The sequence below is a fragment of the Danio rerio genome, chromosome 13, assembly GCF_049306965.1.
Source record: "Danio rerio strain Tuebingen ecotype United States chromosome 13, GRCz12tu, whole genome shotgun sequence".
Classification (NCBI taxonomy): Eukaryota; Metazoa; Chordata; class Actinopteri; order Cypriniformes; family Danionidae; genus Danio; species Danio rerio.
In genome coordinates this window covers 5,219,001-5,225,000 of record NC_133188.1, presented here as the reverse complement: position 1 = coordinate 5,225,000, position 6,000 = coordinate 5,219,001, and the positions used below count along the sequence as shown (strand labels likewise).

At 39.8% G+C, this 6,000-nt stretch overlaps 1 protein-coding gene and 1 long non-coding RNA gene across 2 annotated transcripts in view; one reads left to right on the top strand and one right to left on the bottom strand.

Moving 5' to 3' along the window:
• LOC141377113 (uncharacterized) overlaps positions 1-685 on the bottom strand; it is a 25,017-nt gene extending 24,332 nt beyond the window's left edge. Inside the window, exons 1-2 of the long non-coding RNA XR_012389120.1 lie at positions 391-685; positions 1-70 (exon numbers count right to left, since the gene is read on the bottom strand). The exon at positions 1-70 is cut by the window's left edge and continues 50 nt beyond it. This is a non-coding gene — a long non-coding RNA (uncharacterized lncRNA). The remainder of the gene's footprint in view (positions 71-390) is intronic.
• Positions 1-6,000, top strand: part of meis1b (Meis homeobox 1 b) — a 605,459-nt gene that overhangs the window by 356,040 nt on the left and 243,419 nt on the right. The gene's annotated exons all lie outside the window — the stretch shown is intronic.

The following is a 6,000-nucleotide window of genomic DNA, read 5'->3' as shown; positions in this document are numbered from 1 at the left end:
ATGTACGTCGGCAGACTTGAAACATGGAGAGGAGTTAACCGCAACGACGTGGTTTGAGTCCAGTGAAGAACTGTAATGTTATGGATGCGGACAATGGAATTGAGGATTCAAATGCAGGGTTTATTAAGAGAATGGTCAGACAAGCAATGGTCAATACAGGAGCAAACAGATGTATATAGGCAATGCAGAGTCGTAGTCATTAAACAGACAAAGGGTCAGTACAGGCAGTCAGCAGACAACATAAACACACTAACAAGGCGAGAGTCAAAACACAGCAAAGCAAGGCAAGAAAAACACATCGAAATGTTTACAGTAAACAGTACACTCGGTGCAATAGTTTGTTAGATACGAACAAACTGAATAAACAAAGAGCACTGGTCACTCACTTACCAAATCTGTAGAGACAGGACAATCACCAGCAACTAGAGCCGCATCTTTATTAAGAGAAGACTACAAGCGAATCCGGATCTCAGCGTTTGCAGATGAGAACAGCTCTAAGGTAAACAATGTTCCTCCTTAGACACGTAAGTTATTGTTGTCGAGCGTCACGTACACTGTTAATCCACACGTGACTCTGAGCTCTCACAGAGAGAAAATGAAAACAAAACTTAACTGCAGCAAACTATAAAAGCAACACTTCACGCTTGTTTTGCCAACACAACGTGGCGTCTCTGTCGTCTAAACAGTAAACACTGTGACAGTAATGAATATTAATGAAGTTGCACAATAGAGCGCGCTGATTGGTTTGAACCAAGCTTTACTCATGCATTAATGCATCACACTGTAAGATGTAATAAGACTCACTCTGGCACAGACGTCCAGTCTGCACGCTGGAATACACGCTATTATGTCATGACCGTGACGCAGCTTCAAAAATTCGTTTCAAACCGGAAGTACGAATTTGCTTGAAATAACGCAAAAACTACCAATTTACACTTTTTAGTGAAATATAGGTGTCCTAATAGTGTTTTTAGCAGTGTGGGACACATATACGACTGTCAACAGCTCAAAAAATGTGTTTTGGTGTTTCGTGACCCTTTAAAAACAATTACATTTATTGTGCAAGTTTCTCCCTATGCAGACTGCTCCAAAGCAGTCACTTTTTGAGGCTCCATTTCACTTATGATCTTAAAAGGCAGCTGCTTATAAGGGCTGTAGATAGTAAGGCAGTCTGGAAAAGAGCCAGGGCTTATACAGTATGTGTATCCTTTGACATTTGACAGCTTTTACTTTATTCGTGGCCACCATCACAAATTACTTATTTGCTTTGCACATGATAGGACATTACAAAACTTCCGAAATGCCATAAAACAAACCTGCAGGGACAGCAGAAATCCACTGAGGATTTGACCCAGAGAAAGCTCCATCAGGACAATCCCCCATAAGCCTTTGGTACCCGGTGACAGAGTGTTCGTGCGAGGGTGTGAAGGATGACCAGGATGTGTCTTCTTTGTGGAAATCCTTCCAATACCAGCGGTCTAAGACCGAGAGTCAACAAGACTTATTCCAAAAGCCCCACAGTATTAATAGTGTGGCATTAATAAATCATACAGCCAAGCGGCTTTTTATCTCAACCGCTACTCTGCCTCAAATGGGGGTTTTAAGCTCATAGCTATGACTTGGGAAAAAAAAGAAGTCAAGAGAGAAAAAGAGCTAATGCACGGCAGATGCACCAAAGCAAAAGGTCACCAATTAACTGAAACATTCTGATTTGGTGCTGGTTCCATATGGATTTATTATAAATTAAATAATTATTAAAGCAAACGCATATTGAGCAAAGCACAGAAAACAACAACAGATATAGTAAATGTCATAACACATACAGTTGAAGTCGGAATTATTATCCCCCTTTTGAATTTTTATTTCTTTTTTTTAAATATTTCCCAAATTATGTTTAACAGATGAAGGAAATTTTCACAGTATGTCTGATAATGTTTTTTCTTCTGGAGGAAGTCTTATTTGTTTTATTTCAGCTAGAATAAAAGCAGTTTTTAATTTTTTAAACACCATTTTTAAGACAAAATTATTAGCGCCTTTAGGCAAAGTTTTGTTTCGATAGTCTACAGAACAAACCATCGTTATACAATAACTTGCCTAATTGCCCTAACCTGCCTAGTTAACCTAATTAACCTAGTTAAGCCTTTAAATGTCACTTTAAGCTGTATAGAAGTGTCTTTAAAATATCTAGTCAAATATTATTTACTGGCAAAGATAAAATAAATCAGTTATTAGAAATAAGTTGTTAAAACTATTATGATTAGAAATGTGTAAAAAACAATCTTCTCTCCGTTAAACAGAAATTGGGGAAAAAATAAACAGGGGGCTTTAACTGTACATAGAAGTGACACAACACAAGACCACACTCATTATAATCAATAGAGCTAATCTAAAAACAACTGAAGTCTTAAATTGTGATTTATTTTCACTTTAAAAACACTCTGGTGACTAAAGTGTGAGTTGTGATCATTTACATTTAAAAAATGCAGCTAAATTGAACAATTTTATCTACTTTAAGTACTACTTAGAACCTATTGACCTCATTCTTGATGTACGAGGGGGCGCAGCTATTGGAAACTTTTTGGCTTGAGACTTCCGGTCTGTGTTAAAAATGTCTCGTTCTGCTGCGTCATGCTTTGAACTGATATATATATATATATATATATATATATATATATATATATATATATATATATATATATATATATATATATAACCACTCCAAAGAACAGCTGAAGAATCATTACAGGTTCTTTATTGGTTTTAAAATAGGTTCTTCTAAGATTATGAGTTAAAGAACTCACTTTTTGTAGAGTAGACCAATTCTGGCAACAAATCTATCAACTTGACTTCTTGAAATGGAATAATGCTGATATAAATCTGTTGCTGATGATGTCAAACAGATATTTATTACTACAGTTTATAAATATTTTTTTATGAAGTCAGTTTATAATTTGTTTATTTTCCATAACATTCAATATAAGACTAAGAGTCACCTGTTAGATTAACAGGCCTTGAAAATATTCACACGGGGAATTCTGCAGCACAGAGATCGACTCTGATGTTTTCGAATCAATAGACTGTGAAAAGAGGAACTGTTTAATCAGCGATGGATGAGGTCACAGATGTGGAATGCATATTCTCCAATCGATCGTTCGTGTGAACAATAAACATTTTGAGAAAGATAATTCACCCATTATCTTCAAAGATATCAGCAATAGCTGTTTGTTTAACCTTTGAAAGGCCCTTGCTGTTGTTTCTCTTTGCTGTTCAGAGGTGAAACTCAAAACCCAGCTAGAGCCTGTTTATACCTGGTCGTCAGAGCAACTCCAAAACACAGAACTCCATGAATGAAATTCCAACATATCATCAATCTTCCTTGACAAAAGAGGGATTGTTGTGGTGTAACGAGCAGGGGAGGATGAATGTATGTGTGTGTGAGTGAGTGTGTGTGATGTGTGTGCTCACATAGGCGTAATACAACATGCCCATGGTCTTTAAGCCAATCCTTGTTTCTACAGTTGTCACTATCTAACCGCAGCCACTGTGAACGCCTCACCACTAATAATGCCCTGCGTATCAAAAGATAAAACAGCTAATGTAGAGTTACTCAAGCAGGGTGCCCCGGGGAAAGATGTAGTTTCTAATTGGTTCCAGAAGAGTCGTCTGCAAATTGACCCTCCTGCCCACATGGCTAATCCACCGAGTTGTTAAGCAGGACCAGTTGTGCGTACTTTACGTAGGAACGAGAGATATCAGCTATCAGAAAATGCAGCTCAAAACACCTCCCCTCGTTTTGCATTTATAAATGTTAATGAGGCTTTGCAGGAAGTGGGCCGGCTGTCATCATAACCCTCTGCATCCTAAAACCCAAATTTGTAGTCTGGTTTACATTTGTACTCTTGTGTTCATTCAATGTGTTCGGGTTCAAAGCGGAGCCCGCAGAAAGGTATCGTTTCAGCATGAAAGAAAACTTCACGAAGCGAAACAGGCACTTTCTGCCGTGCCTCATTTGTGGTGAAAATAAATAACCTCCGTCAAATAAGCCATGGAGCACTCATGCCGATAACTCCAACTAACAAGAAGACAAAAGAAGCGAGTACCACCGAATCTCTAGATTGCGTAACGTGGTATGGCGACACACGAGTAAAACCTGTTCAAACTTTGGGTTTCCTGCCAATAGTGTCTAATGGAGTCAATAACAGCTCTTAATGACACCTGTTGATGGACAGGCGCACTGTGAGAGTGTGAGGTGAGGGAGGTAGACAATGCCGCCCTCTCCGCCCTCTCTCTGATGTTGTGTGTGTTCAGGCGAGCCGCTTCCTTATCTGTCAACCTGCTGTAATTTAGGCTCTGATCACAGCCCCAACCTGCCGGACCTGTTGAGGAGTCACGCACACGGAAGAGACGCAAGACATCATCACTCACCTCCCTGACCCCACCGACAAAGCGCTATGCTGTTTCAAGGACTCTTCCCATTCAATTGCACTTAACACACTCTTTAGTGCCTTCCACTCGCTTCTCGGCAGACGATCGGATGTCTCGAAAACAGAGGGCTCTGATTCCCTCGCCTGGCTTCCTCTCATTTACCCTAAGCAATATGTAACCGTTTCCTTATTTTCTCCAGTGGGATGGCCGTGACAGTAAATCTCTATTACTAATATTCTTCCATATGGTAGCATGAAAATTTGATGGTGGAGCGCCCGAGGCTGCAGCTGAGATGCGGTCGGGCAAATGTAGCATCGTGCAAGCCAGGCCAGGAGGGGCTTCGTCGGCTACATCTGCTCTGGGACACTGAGGTGTAATCAGAGAAAGCCAGGCCCCAGAGCTCGGCTGCCACTTTTATCGGATCCTAGCTCGGAAAATGAGAGGGATCCATCATGGCGAATGTGTTGACAGCGTGTGTGTTTGGGTGTGTGCGAGCGTACGGCTTTGTGATCATATGTTCCCCAGCTTACGGCACATACGCTTGGCTGAAAGTCCAATTCTCTGAATTGAAGAGGGTTAGAGTTTTGTGTCCAAAAACACAAGTATTTTGCGTTATGTCTCAGCTATTTCTTGAAATCTCAACATTCGTTTCCTCTTTGCATTTCATAACCAGAACTGACAAGTAACCCGAGGATGTCATTAGCCATTAACGCTAAAGGTTCCCGAATGGGACAAAATAAGGTTCACACTGTATTGACAGTACATTCTAATTGCTTGCTGGTAACACTTTTATCTCGAAGGTACAAGTGGAACAGCTTGCCAAATTCGAGACGACTGTGCCACCCCGAGGCTCTTATTGAAATGGTGTGAAGCCACAGGAAAACCAGTTGGTCTGATCTGATAAAGAGCTACATAATGTGCCTCACTGGAGTTCCCTGTGGAGAATAATGCATGTATATACTCTATACCAGTGGACTTTTTTTTAACAAAGAACCACCTCAGAAAAAAATTGCCTCTCCAAGTACCACTATAACAACTAGCATTGAAATACAGTAGTGTAGTTGTGCTAGTTAAGCAGCTACAGATCTGCACAGCTCAAAAATTAGACAAATTAATTCCTTTTATTAAGAATATGTGTAACTGTCAGCCACTTTGAACATTATAAATGATTTTAACATTAACTGTGCTTGCAGGTAAAAATAAATAATGTTTAAATTAGAATGTGCTTTTTTGCACATTGATTAAAATGGCACTGTTCTCAAAAAGTAATAAGAAAATGTGTACAAGTTGTAGTTTTAATGTATAGTAGCCAGTAGGCCTATGTGTGTCCGAAAAGTGAGTTATTAAATCAATACAGTGCTTAACCAATTCTTACGTGTGGCATTACCGGGATTTGGTGCGAATGAGATCACATCTTAAGTGAACCGTAAAGTTCGCTATATACCGACCGTTGTTTTTAAGCAGACTCGGCCCGGCTACAGACTGGTGTCATCGTGGCTTCAGGGAACTGATCACATCAGTGTTATCATACGCGTCAAAGGCTTAAAAGTGTGTTCATTTCAGTCTTTTATTATT